The following is a 15,000-nucleotide window of genomic DNA, read 5'->3' as shown; positions in this document are numbered from 1 at the left end:
GCGTTAGAGTCTGTATGGTATAATTGTATGAAGTGGCCATGGAATTGAAGATGTTCTCAGTTAAAGCAAAAATATATTAAAAGCTGCTTTAACGGAGTGGTCCAGTTTTAAGGGCAGTTGCTTTATTGGCCTAAGTATCAGGTAAGATAAATTGTTCTTTTATTGCTAAAACCTGCCGTCGATCAGTTTCGTGTAATGAAAGAAGAGCAGAATGTTTGTTATATCCTTATGGTGTAAACAACAGTTGAAAAGATATTGAAAATGGAAAGAACAGTCTGTCATGGGAAATGAATAAAATGTTCTAAGAGAGTAGAGTGATTTAAGGAGAAGGTGGAACGAAGCAGAATTGTGAGCGATAAATAAATCATCTGTTGACGACAACAGACATATTAGTAAAAAGTCTGTTGTGGCAGGCGAGGACAGGTTGTCAATGACAATTACAATGGAACAGAAACTGAATAGTTTGAGGGTAAAAGATGGAAGCAGTGTATAACCTATATATGTTGGAAGCCAAACGACCAGACGGATCATTTTTTATATAGTGTTGAGTTGTAAACTTTGCAGGTATATTAGGAAGTTAATGTTACTTCCAGACGCACTGGCCCGTTGATTGTACGAGGCATCATTGCTGATCTGAGAAAAATGACCCAGCTCTGTCTATTGATAAAGCAGGATCTTAATTACTCGTGTTACAATAGATAGCAATGTGATGCTGAGTTTGTTACAAAATACTTAGACTGACTGTTGGTGTAAAATGATACTTAACTAGGCTTTCTGTTAGTGACTATTAATGAGCACGTCTGTCAATTTCTCTGAAAACTGCTTGTGGATAAATATTCAAACTGTAGTTCCTTGTGATTGGTTATAGTAATAACAGGCTGTTTTCTGTCCTTTAGAAAGGCAAATGATGTCCAACTATTGATGTGGTGAATCATGTGAGATATACCACATTCTGATGAAAAATATTATTTATAAACACTCAAGATTTAACTTTATGCTTTTTCTCCAACCAGGTGTATTTTTCTATAATCCCCTTCTTTCTCACGGCGATTGCATTATTTCCTTATACGTTGCGGTATTCATTTTCTGCCGCGCTCTGTTTTTTTCTTCTACATTTAGGTCATATATTATGCTTTGAGATTACAGACATTCGGTCGTTACATTGAATAATATATATATATATTTATATATATATATATATATATATATATGTATATATATATATATATATATATATATATATATATTATATATATATATATATGCTTTAAGCTACAAATGTCCTTTAATATCCAATTCGCTCTACCTCGGAATGAATATGTTTTCAAATGTTAACCGAAGGGGAATTTTTTAGCTGATATTTCCCCTTCGGTTAACATATATGAAAATATATTAATTCCAAGGTAGAGCGAATTGGATATTAAAGGACATTTGTTGTTTAATACTTGTATATGAATTACGGTGATGTGATATACATATATATACATATATATATATATATATATATATATATATATATATATAATATATATATATACATATATATATGTGACAAAGTTTCCTACCCTGAGTGACAGTTTATTTAAAGTAAATCATGATGTGGCTACGCTCATGCAGAAATTAAGATGGGTGGCAAATACAATCAATACTCTGAAGATTGAATGAACACTGACACTGGCTTTGAATGTTGAACGAGTGTTTCTGTGTACTCCTTCATAAGGGATTGGATGTTACAGACTTCTCTTGAAAAAAGAGTTTTGCGTAATCGATTTATGTTTTGATCTGTGGTAGAGAAGAGAGAGAGAGAGAGAGAGAGAGAGAGAGAGAGAGAGAGAGAGAGAGAGAGAGAGTCTTGAGGGGGAAATTGTAAATTATATACCGAATCTCTGTTGATTTTAACTGATTTGCTTTATGAGAGAGAGAGAGAGAGAGAGAGAGAGAGAGAGAGAGCGCGGAGAAGAAATTATATCGCATCTATTTGTATTCCAACTCATCCGGTCAACAGAAGCAGATCGGATTTAAAACAGAAAGAGCCCAAATCGTTCAGCCCCGTACGGAAATCGAATTGTGGCGTTCTTGTTGATAATGTGGTCGTGACATTAAAATCGATCTCGGTACTAAAACTATTAGTAGAAAAGCACATTCATACGGAAGAAGTTTGGACTCCACACCATTTACACTATCCTGTCACCCCTCATCCTTTTCACATGACCAACCCATTTCAAACCTTAAATCATTTCCCTTCAATCTTCTTGTCCTTTCTCCTTAACGTTCTCATTTTTGTTATTAATATTATCGTTACTCGGTCTATAACAACTTTACGAAGACAGAATTTAGAGCTCCATGGTGATCTAACTAACATGACTAAACCATCTTCAAGCTTCAAACATTTTCTTCTATAATTATTATTTGAAGGGTAGACCTTCTTTTAAGCATGATCTGTTAAAAAGAATGGCATAGTATGTTAGTATTATTATTATTAATATCATTACTGCTCGCGCTGTAACCAGCTCGTTTTCCTTACGTGAATTTAATTTGTACGAGGATAAGATTCACTAAATTCCTAATTTAGTCCAGTAGAAATTGACATAAAAATGGCCTTATAGATAAATTTTTGCACAGAATCCTTTGTCTGGGTGCCTTTGAACACCAAACAAATTCAACCAAAATCAACCTTGGGGAAACCTGTTTTGTTAGGCCAAAAACCAAAATGGCCGCTAAATCTACCTGAAAGATAAAAGTTATGCACTGACCGGCTCCATGTATCAGAATTCAAGCTTCAATAATTGGTAAACATGTTTGAGAGGGTTTACTTTAAATACACAAAGATCCTAAGCTCAATTTCCACCATGGCTGCCATTTTTTAAACATGGCTTGTATCAGAATGACTCTTCATTACAGACTTGAAGACAAATAACTCAGTATTCGCACACTTGCTCATATCATCACAAATCAAATGCTCTGTAACACTTATCAGTCCTGTTAACACTTTGACTATAATATTTTATATTCATATTTGTTCAGGATGAAATGGAAATATGTTTAAATATCATTGGAACTGGTATCAGATTCCACACTTGAGGAACAATTGCTTAAGTAAGTACATTTATGCCTCAGTCAGTATGTGCATGCTGAAAGACCTACTGATCACTCCTTTCTATATATATATATATATATATATATATATATATATATATATATATATATATATATATATATATATATATATCCACCTATCAGTGTATGTCCTTATAGCTTACATTGTCACCCTTTTGCTCTCAAATACCAGGGTAATATAGATTGTGTGTGTTTCACCTTGTATCGGGGTTATGGCAAAAACATTTCAAGGTTGATATGAAAATTCCTCACTATAGCTTGGTAATTTACGTGCCTTTGTATATATTTTGAATAATGATTGTGAGTAATTGTGAGGAGAAATGACAAACTCATTTGGAGTGGAACTTGGTCAGACAATGTCTGAAGAGAGGTGGGAAAACACAGGGAGACCTAATAAACATCTCACACAAAGAGGCAGCAAAGACAATTGGCTCCTCCCTGTCCTTGTCGTCATCTAGGAATCAAGCAAGACTTGAATGATCTAAAGACTTTCACAAAGATCCTTGAAAGTCATAACTCTTTTGTGAGGAAGGATGGAAATCAGCTTACTAACATTGCAACAGGAATTATTGCTGATGAAAGGGTGAATGTTGATGAAGCTGTTACCATTGGGAGGAGGATCCAGGATACTGTGGATGACAAAAAGTATGGAGAAATTTCACCAAAAAGATCACAGGCTACAACTTTCGTGGCATTGCGCAATCCACTGAAGGATGAAAGTGACAGCATCCGTATGTCATTTAGCGAACAACGCCAAAGGTTGCTGGCCAGTGCATGTGTTAATGGGCTACCACAGCAAAGTGTATTTACCCATGAGTTAGCAACACTAGCATCTGCTCCCTTTCATGATGAAGGGAGCATGTGCAAAATCACAGCTTGCAAAACATCTGATTCAGATGAATCCAGAGGTTTTCACCAATGATTACAACAAGTCAGTTCCAAAAGTCATTGATGGGTGTGTACTCATCCATCACCTTTGCCTAAGGTTGGTACTATGGGAAATGTGTGAACTCTTCATATCAGGTTTAAACGTGGCTGAACAAAAGTGCAGAAAACTCCACCAAGCACAAGCTCCAGACATTTTGGTGAGTGTGCAAACACCAGTGTCATGAAACAAGACAGCCTTTCTTGCCAATATGAAGAATAAGCAAAATTTCATCAAACTGCTGGGAACACTTCTTAATGAGGCCGGCATTCCTGCGAAGCATGCTGCTGAAGAAGGCGATGCAGATCTTGTCATTGTCCACAAGGTTCTTCAGCTAGCACAGGAATACAAAGAGGTCTGTGTCCAGGCTGAGGATATTGACATTTTGATACTCCTCTTGTACCACCTCCAAGAAACGACAACCATCTATATGGTGACCAGACAACACACAATAGCTATTCGTAGCCTCCATCAGTCTTGGGAAAGGAGTTGTGCAAGAGCTTGTTATTTGTGAATGCTATGGCTGGCTGTGATACCACCTCAGCATTCTTTAGAATGGGCAAACTGAAAACATTGAATATTCTCACATCAGCTGAAGTGCGACAACAGATAAAATTATTTGTGGACATTTCAGCTGATAAGGAAACCATTGGCAATGTGGGAGAGAAGTTTGTGGTGTGTCTGTATGGTGGTGCATGGGACAAAAACTTGACTTTTAACATGGTGCACTACCTGAATGTAATTTCTCCCAAGTATGTCCCAGTGGAGAGCATGCCACCCACAGGTAGAGCCTACCACTTTCATGCTTTAAGGGTGCACCATCAAGTGAGCACATGGAAGCACCTGAGCACAGTACTGAAAAAGGAGGAATATGACTTCACCATTGAAAATGGGTCAGTTATACCAAATATCACTGATAAAGAGCCTGCACCACCAGATCTCCTGCAGGATATTTGATGTTCATGCAAAAGCAAGCACCAAGCGCCAATGTTCCCACAGCTGTGCCCGAAAAGGTATGCCATGCAGCATTCATTGCAAATGTAGTGCAGTGTGAAAACAGACCCAAACTACTTGAGTGCTTCCAAGACACTGATGACCATGTTTAGAATACACTTAATCTCATACTTTCATTCATAGCCAATTGACAGACACTTCTGCCACAGAACTCAAAAGTTTCAGGTCATGAAAAATGACAATGGTATTTTCCCCCCTAGAACTGTGAACTCTTTTATCAAAGTAAACATTTCTGCCATAAAACAGCAATATCATTACCAATTGATGACGTTCTGTTGAAAGCGTTTAATTATTAGTATGACTGAGAAACAGTAACATGCTGAACTCTGTCTCATAGTTTATTTGCTTTTTATCATAATCATAGCTTGACATCAAGGAATCTCTTTTATGATGTGCTTAATGGTGTACCAAATACTTTATTTGTGCTGTACTTGTTTTACAAAAAGGATAAACACTTCGTTATATTATCATCATGAAAAGAAAGACATGTGCATATAATTTTTACCATGCCGATGGCCTTCATTCTGCTTTTGCATTTATCTTTATTATGGTGTTCAAAGGAGGTGTTTTTGAACGCAATAAATAGTCCTTCACATGTCTCTGTATTATTTTGATGGTTATTTGTTCTCAGAAATCGATAGTTACTGAATAATATCATTATACAGTGCAGGAAATTCCTTATTGTTCTGATGAGGACGGCCATTTTGGATTTTGGCTTAGAAAATACATTTCCCCAAGATTGATTTTGGTTGAATTTTTTTACACCTTATTGCCATCAGAATGAAGTTTTTAGTGCAAAAAAAAAAATGACTGCTATACAAAATGTCTCGGTCCATGTCAATTTCTGCTGGACTAATTCTCGGAGAATGTTGGGGGGCCAAGGTCCACGACTCAAAAGGCTGGTCATAAAGTTCTCCCTTACTACTTAGAGTTTAGACACACGCCCCTTTTAACTGTGTTCCTAGAGATAGAAGTGAGAAATAGGAACACATAGGCAAGGCCGTGTGTCTGAAGAGAAGGGAAGTAAGCGGTACTTTGGGAAAACTATCTGAATCACTTAATGAGACGTTGACCTTGGCCCTCTATACATGGGGTTGTCAGTTCATCATTGTCCAAGAATTAGGAAGGGAGTACCATTTTTTAACAGAACATGCTTAAAAGAGGGTCTACTCCCTAAAAAGAAAAAAAATAAAGGAAAATGTTTGAAGCTTGGAGATTGTTTGGTCATGTCACGTTTGATCACTTGGAGATCCAAATTCTTTCCTCGCAAAGATTAGATTTCTCTTCAAATGAAGAAGGTGGTTACAGACCGAGTAATGATAACAATAAGGAGAATGATGAGGAGAAAAAAACAGGACGATTGAAGGAAAATGGTTTGGTCACCTGAAAAGAATGAGGGGTGATAGGAGAACGAAAAAAGTGCGCAGTTTGGAGATGTAAAATTAGCTTTCTTAGTTTAACCAGACAATGAGCTGATTAACAGCTCTCCCAGGGCTGACCCGAAGGATTAGATATTTCTACGTGGCTAGGAACCGATTGGTTGCATAGCAACGGGACCTACAGCTTATTGTGGGATCCGAACCATACTATGTCGAGAAATGAATTTTTAATCACCAGTAATAAATTCCTCTGATTCCGCGTTGGCAGAGTGGGGAAGCGAACTCTGACTACTAAATCAGTAGGCGAGCACGTAACTCGCTCGTCCAACAAGGAATTAGGAAAGCTTCTTGGGAAGTCATTTTTGTACATCCTTACGTATCAGAACCAAAGAAGAAAGTTTCAATAGAAAAATACTGAGGAGATGATAAACGGAAGACCTCGCATTTGGTGCTTAACCCTGCAGCAGGAAACAGGTCAGAGCGGAGGGCTGAAGGTCTGACAGAATAGTAGCATTTAATAAATGTGAATGTTGTCGGTGTCACCAAATTCAATATTATTCGCCTGAAGCTTTTTTGCTGTCATCTAGAAAGAGACACCAGATTTCTTTCCGAAAAGTTATTCATTTATTATGTATGTGTATGTGCGCGCGCGTGAGAGAGAGAGAGAGAGAGAGAGAGAGAGAGAGAGAGAGAGAGAGAGAGAAGAGAGAGAGAGAGAGAGAGAGTTAGTATAATTTATGGGTATGTATATACATATATTCGGATATTTTGTGAGCTAAGAAAGAAGGATTCAGTTTAGTGTATTAATGAGAATAATGACCATGAAATATGATGTCATTAAAATTACAGATATGTTATCATTATTTTTATTATTATAACCGGCTCATTTCATCCACACAAATCTAATTGTGACGTTGATAACATGAGACACACTACTGTTTGTAAGACCTTCTCTTTCATGTATATATTTCTTCCTTATCCTTTCCCTTGCCATTCTTCATTTTTTTCCTTTTATGCTTGCCTTTTCTTTATGTTTTCTTTTTTTTCTGTTCCTTTAAATTCATTCAATAATGCAATAAAACTCACAACACAAGATCGGTAGAAGTATATTTACATATGCATAGAATGAATTGCTTGGACGGGAACAAAGTAAAATAAAAAGCAGCTAAATTCACGGGAAATATGTTCATGTGCTCCTTTGTAAACATTATAAGTTCTTAACCTTACTTTGATGCATGGACCCATTGTCCATTTCTGTTAAGATTGGTACTCCATTCGTGATGTAGGTTGCATTAATATACACACCACAGATCACACACACACCACGACACACTATATATGATATTATATAATATATATCATATACTTATTATATAATATAATATATATATAATATATATATATATTATATATTATATATATATAATATAGTATATCAATTTTGTATATATTATACAATTATTGATATTATATATACAAGTATATAGATATATGATATTTGTATGGATACACACACACACACACACACACACACACACCAATATATATCTATATATATATCTATATATAGATAATATATATATATATATATATAATATATAAACTGGAAAATGTCTGTTTGTATTTATGCTGTGCAAATCCACATATCTTGACCGATTTTGGTGAGATTTTAAATACTATAAGTCAACATCAAACTGGGAAGGACATGGTGAAAACAGAATTAAAATCAGACCATTGGTTGGGTAGAGGGGGTGAAATGTAAGAATCACTGAAAACAACAGATATTGTGTCTAATCCATAGTTTTTGAGGTCGCTGAGAAAATAGTGACAATCCTGATGCCTTTCAAGTCCAAGTTCAGCCATGATAGGATGGGTGGGGGTTGGGGGTGAGAAGTGGGTGGGAAGGGGAGACATGTAAAAATAACCGAATACTACAGATATTAGAGTTTAATCAATAGTTTTGAAGGTCGCTGAGATGAACGTGACACTCCCGGTGCCCTTTTAGTCCTAGTTCAGCCCCAATAGGAATGTGTTGTGAGGAGTAAAAAGTAGAATGTGAAATATGATGGATATTAGTGCCTAATCCATAGTTTTTGAGGTAACTGGGATGAATAGAGACAGTCCCGATGCCCATCAAGTCCAAGGTTAGGCCCATTAGGAATGGGGCGGGGGGTCAGGGGGCCGGGGGTGGTGAGTAGTGGTGAAATATAAAATGTCAAAAGTGTTGGACAGTGTAACTTAATCAACTATATTAACAGGGAAGGGAGAGAGAGTAAGAGTGTGAGTAGAAGGGGTCTGGGAGGAGAGAGTGTATATCGGTTGTCATTCAGAGTTTTCCCAGGCAGCACTGGGTTGGTCAGCCGGTAGTATGTGCATGCATGTGTGTGTATTAATAAATATTAGATTGTAGATGAAGAAACTTCCTTTTTCATTTACCTTTTTGGGAAGTAATTGAAAGTTCATTTTAATTTATTTTGAAATAAACCTAAGCAGTATTTGGGTTCAAATAAAAATAATTATTTATCTTGATGTTATCCTTATCTGTTGTTCCTTTAGAACAACAGAAGTACGCATGGTAAATGAAGGAATAAAAAATATAAAAAAATAAAAAATTCAGCATCCACTGAAGAGTCATTTAAAGTCAAATAAAGCTGGCATGTATTAGATGAAGAGCATCCAGATAGATGAGTAGACTGAAATAAAGAGACCAAGGCCATGTTGGTTATTGAAAGGCAACCTTTACCGGGTGGTGCTTGATTGCTTGAAATTGCCTGAATGATTTTTGGGTCAATGTGAAGTCGAGCATCAGACTTTAATTTGAAGATGAGTAAAACGAGCCTTCTCAGGTTTTGCTCTCGGCCTTGTTGAAAAGGTAATTTTAAATGTCCGCCTCGAAACGCTGAAAAGTGAATCCTTTTTATCCGTTGAGTGATGCAAAGGAGAACGACGAACGCTTATTGGAGAGAGAGAGAGAGAGAGAGAGAGAGAGAGAGAGAGAGAGAGAGAGAGAGAGAGTCAAGGATTTAGTGGCCATACATTCACGTTGAATGTAAGGCTTCAGTACAGTTTTGGGAAAAAAGAGTGAGACTCGACGAGAAACGACGGCAAAGGAATGAATGGATGACTGACTGAGTGAGTGACAAAGAAGGCAAGGTTATTTGCATCGTCCCTTCGGTCCCTAGCAGCAACCTCTTTTACTCCTTTTACACTACTTCTGTTCCCTGTAGGGTGTAGTGCCGTCAGTGCACCTCATGCGGTGCACTGTTGGCATTACTTAAGTCCTTTGCAGCATGCCTTCAGACCCCTAGCTGCAACTCTCTTCGTTCCTTTTACTTTACCTCCATTCATATTCTCTTCCTTCCATCTTACTTTCCACCCTCTCCTAACAATAGATTCATGGTGCAACTGCGAGGTTTTCCTCGTCACACCTTTCAAGGCTTTTACTGTCAATTTCCCTCTCAGCGCTGAATGAGCTCATAAGTCCCAGTACTTGACCTTTGGCCTAAATTCCATATTCAGTTCAATCCACTATACCTCCATTCCTATTCTCTTCTTTCCATCATACCTCCCCCTCTCTCCTTACAACTGTTTCAACAGTAATTCCAGCACTGAAAGACGCCATGGATCCCAGCGCTTTAGCGTTTGGCTTAAATTTCTATATTTAGCTTAGTTCATTCGGACAATTGTCTTTCACTCTTTCCCTTAGTTTGTGTCCTCATTAATTTGGAAGAGGCGTAAAAGCCTCAGTATGAACTGCAATGGACGGGGAGTGACTGCAGATCAGGAGCTCACTTTGAAGATTTGGTGTTTGAAAACATGCGTTCTGGCATGTTAAATTTGCTCATCATTCTCTGGACAGTGACATTTGCTGTAGATGTTCATTTTGGGCCCTTGTTGTTCGACCTGTATTTTGGGTGGACTTTGCAATATATTGTAGTCATTATGAATCTAGTGTAACCCCGAAGAAGGATATGGGTTAATGTTTGAAGCAGCTGTCAGGTTGGAAATGAATCAATATAGCATCATAATAGCAGTTTTTGTTCACCCCTTCAAGACTTCAGCCTTGAAGACTGGAGGAGTAACTAAAGGTACTTGGAGTGTTGCCAGCAAGCTATAGATGCAGCGTGAATAACAAAGACTTTTTAAGTATTCAGAGATACGAAATTTTTATTCTGTCACCTATACTCTGTTTTTTTCCATCTGTCCACCCGCCTATGGTGTTTTGTATGGTAACACTGCGTCCCGGGCTTTAGATAGTTACGCTATGTGTAAGTTTTAGGTAAATAAAAGGATATCTGGGTGTACATTTGCAACTGAAAAGTGTTTTAATAATTTACAGTATGCGAATTACACCGTTAATATTCGAAACAGGATATTATTATAATTGTTGAATGTAAGCTGAATGTAACTATCCAAAGCCCGGGAAGCAGTGTTACCATACTAAAACACCACAGGCGGATGGACAGATGGAAAAAAACAAAGTATAGGTATTTTAGTCAACGGACAAACCAGTGCAAGGTAGGGCTACTTATTTTCCAGGGTTACATATTTACAGATGCAAAAGTTGTCGATATATTAATGTCACGTTTGTGTAGGAGCGGCAGATTCGTGTAGTCTTGCATTCCCTTTGGAGTCAGGGCCTGCTGAGCCTTTCCTTCTTTTTCGTTTTGTTAATTAGTTACCCAATACTTTATCATTGTTCGCATGTGAACTGTGTAGTAAAATCAAGTTGCTTTTTTGATAGATCTTTACATTAACAAGAATTTTTTTTTATTGAATTTACAGCTTGATTTCTGTGCGAAGATGCAACGCATTACAACACTAAAACAATACTCCTATATTAATAATTTACTTACATTTTTATCGTTAATCTTTTTTTTTTACTAATAACTGAGAAATCCGTTCTGTTACTTCTTTCAAATGAGCACTACGTTCTTCGGAAGCTTGAATTTGAAATCAGTGGTGCCCGGTGGGCTTGTTCCACTTGAATAGTGTTCATGTCCTTAATTGTTTTTGGTTATTCATGTGCATGTTATCTATTTCTCTAGCTGTTTGTCAGTCTGTGTATATCTAAATCTGATTTATCAGTCTGTCTATAATATATATATTAATATATATATATATATTATATATATATATATATATATATATATATATATATATATATATATAATATATATATATATAATATCTATATATATACAGTATAATATAATATCTATAAAAATAACATATATGTTTGACTTTAATAACGAAGAAATAAAAAACGTGATGATTATACGAACAAAGTTACAGCCACGAAGGAAAATTGAAACACTGGAGATACCAAGTACTTTGGTCTTATTATCCCCAAAACATTTTCGCAGCATATCTTGATAATAAGACGAAAGTACTTAGCATCTCTAGTCAGTGATTGCAATTTTCCTTCGTGGCTGTAACTGTTGTTCATATATATATATATATATATATATATATAATATATATATATTTTTATATATATATATAATATATAATTGTATGTATGTATGTGTGTGTGGTGTGAGTGTGCGACTGCGCATGCATATGCCATGGAAATTGATTATAGAATAATCATAAGAACAACGTAAAGTGAATCTGTCATCAGTAACAAACAAGTACTGTCGGTGAATGACGTGTAAGGGTCTGAATCTCAGAGTAGACGGAAGTCCTGTCAATAAGCAATTCGCAAGAGGTTTTTTGATCGTTGCCTACCCGGATCCTGGCCGAGTGTAACTGCCATGAGAGAGAGAGAGAGAGAGAGAGAGAGAGAGAGAGAGAGACCTTTGGGAATCTGAAATTTTAATAGGTGGTTTATATTAAATGCAAAGAGAATTTTTGAATTTCTAAGCAAGCACAAACCTTAGTCATTCAATTGATTCTTGTAGTTCATTCAGTATTACTGCCTTTTTTATTAGATTCATTTATCTGAATGGGTTCCTGGCGTCACTTCAGTGAATGATATTACGCCAGATGACGTGTAATCATTCATTTATTCCTTAAGTTTTTAGTGAATTAATGAATGAAATTTTCGGGACAGTTTTGAGGAATCTTCGTCAATTTCCTTAATATAAGATAAAGGTCATGACTGAGAAATTCAAATCTCATCTCTCTTTTTATAGTTTAAGATTGAAATATCAAAGCACTTTCAGATTTCAGTATCAATTTTGAGGAAGCTCTACCAATTTCCTTAATGGAGCATAAAGACCATGGCTTTGAGAATTTGAAAGCATATTTAGTCATTTATGATTTTAGATTAAAACCCCATTCCACTTGTAATTTTCAGTATCAATTTTGAGTCATCTTTATCGATTTCCTTAATATCAAACGGTCTTCTCGATCATTTTATGGTTTAAGATTAAAATAATGAAACTACATTTTCAGTATCAAGTATCGGAACATATCTAATCAAATATCATGAGTTAAAACAGATTCTGTTCGTCATTTCATGGAATTTGTAGAATAGATATAATTTCTTCCACTTGGTGTAAAGTTGTTCACCTTCTGCGGTCTGCTGACGTACAAATATACCGCACATTGAGATATGTTTATGTTTTTGTTGTATAACAACGAACTTCTTCTAACTGTTAAACACTGCTTGGTTCTAGTTATCTTTAAGTTCGATTTGGTATTACTCTTGAACTTATGTTTTTTTTTTAATAAAATGCTATTTCCACTGGATTTGCAGGAGTTCTTGTCAAGTTGCAATGATGCAAAATGCCGTTTTTATGCTCTCGTAACGGGTATATCTTTGATTTGCCATTACTCTTGCACGTGTTTTTTTTTCTTTCTTTCTTAATATACGTCAAATGCTAGTTGTACTAGATTCGAAGAAACTCTTGTTAAGTGGCAAGGACGCTTGATGGCATTTTAAGCGCTCGTAACTGGTATATCTTGAATCATTAATAAATATTCTGAATGAGGTCGATAAAACAAAACCTTTTTCGTGATTGTATTAGTTGGATATATTGTTACAAACATACTTATGAGACCGTTTTCAGGAAGTTAATCTCGGTATATTGTTAAAAATAACACTTGAAATTCCTAAGGTATATTGTTCGATATATTTATTGTAAAAAACATACTTAGAAGATTATTTTCATCAGTAATATTGACATATTATTAAAAATAACACTTAAAATTCTTAAGCTATATTGTTTTATTTACTGTTAAAAACATGCTTATAAGACCATTTATATGAGGTAATCTCGATATACGAGTATTGTTAAACATTAACACCTGAAATCCTTTGGTTATATTGTTCGATACATTGGTACAAACATACTTATGAGACAGTTTTCATGAGTATATCTTGATACATTATTACAAGTAACACTTAGAATCCTTAAGCATTACGAGGAATACATTCCTCATCGACAGAGGAAACGAAACAAAATCACAATTCCTTCAAGGACAGGTTATGTATATATGAGGTTCCTGTTTGTTCTTCTGACTACTTGACCTTTCTGGTTTGTTGCGGTTATGCTGCCCATTTGTTGCCCAAATGGGAGGGGGCGCCTTTAGTCCAAGGTATGAGTCACGAAGCTCAGGTATGTGACTCTCCAATGACTGTGGCGAACTTACAAGTACTCGTATCTATGAATATGGCTGCCGGTCTATGTGTTGAATCCAAAGCGTTCGAAGATTTGTTTTTAGTCATCGTTGGTAGTGAGTTAAGTAGGACAATCTCCACAACCTTACTGAGGTTTATCTCATTGCTTCTGCATAAAAGTGTAATATCCTTAAAATTTATTTTATTAAAAAAACTCGACAATGTGTGTCTGTTGCAGTTTTTTTTTAAAAGATAACCCCTTCCACAACCCTTCAGTGATTTACCTTGTTGCGCATGTACAAAAGTTTCCCATCCTAGAAATTCATTCTGCTGACATAATCCAAGCAGTGGGTGCTTATTGCATTGGTTATATTATTATTGAGAATAGTGTCTCTTTAGTGCTCACCGATACCTTTTTCGAGATTTCTGAGGTATCTTTCGTTCCCCACCACGTATGCCAAATTGTCATCGTTACAGCTGAGTCTGTCATGTGAACATAGGTGCCCGTCCTTGTGGTGGGGATTCCTGTGGCCCTTGGGAATCCCAGGAAGCCTGGGGGCAGCGTGATTTGAGTATTTTGATTTGAAGGAGGCGCGGAACCCTCTTAATTTAGTAAACTGCGTTGGACACGGAGTGGCCGCAATCATAAAACGAATGGAAATACTTAAGATTTATAATCACCGGAAACGAAAATAATGTTGATGAGATTACATCTTCATCTTCCTCTTCAACTTAATTTCCTCGTTTTCCTCCTTTGCAAACTTTTTATTTCTTAGTTAGCTTGACTTTGTTATTATTACTATTATTATTCAGTAGGTGAACCCTATTCGTATGGAACAAACCCACCACAGGGGCCATTGACTTGAAATTCAAAGTCCAAAGAATAATATGGTGTTCATTAGAAAGACGCAACAGAAGGTAATGAGAAATACAGACAGTACAGATCACTTATACAGAAATGAAATAATAAATTAACAAATTAATATTTAAGTACAGAA

Source organism: Macrobrachium nipponense, chromosome 1, assembly GCF_015104395.2.
Source record: "Macrobrachium nipponense isolate FS-2020 chromosome 1, ASM1510439v2, whole genome shotgun sequence".
In the NCBI taxonomy this organism is placed as follows: Eukaryota; Metazoa; Arthropoda; class Malacostraca; order Decapoda; family Palaemonidae; genus Macrobrachium; species Macrobrachium nipponense.
The sequence above is the reverse complement of the archived record's forward strand: the minus strand, read 5'-3'. Positions refer to the sequence as shown.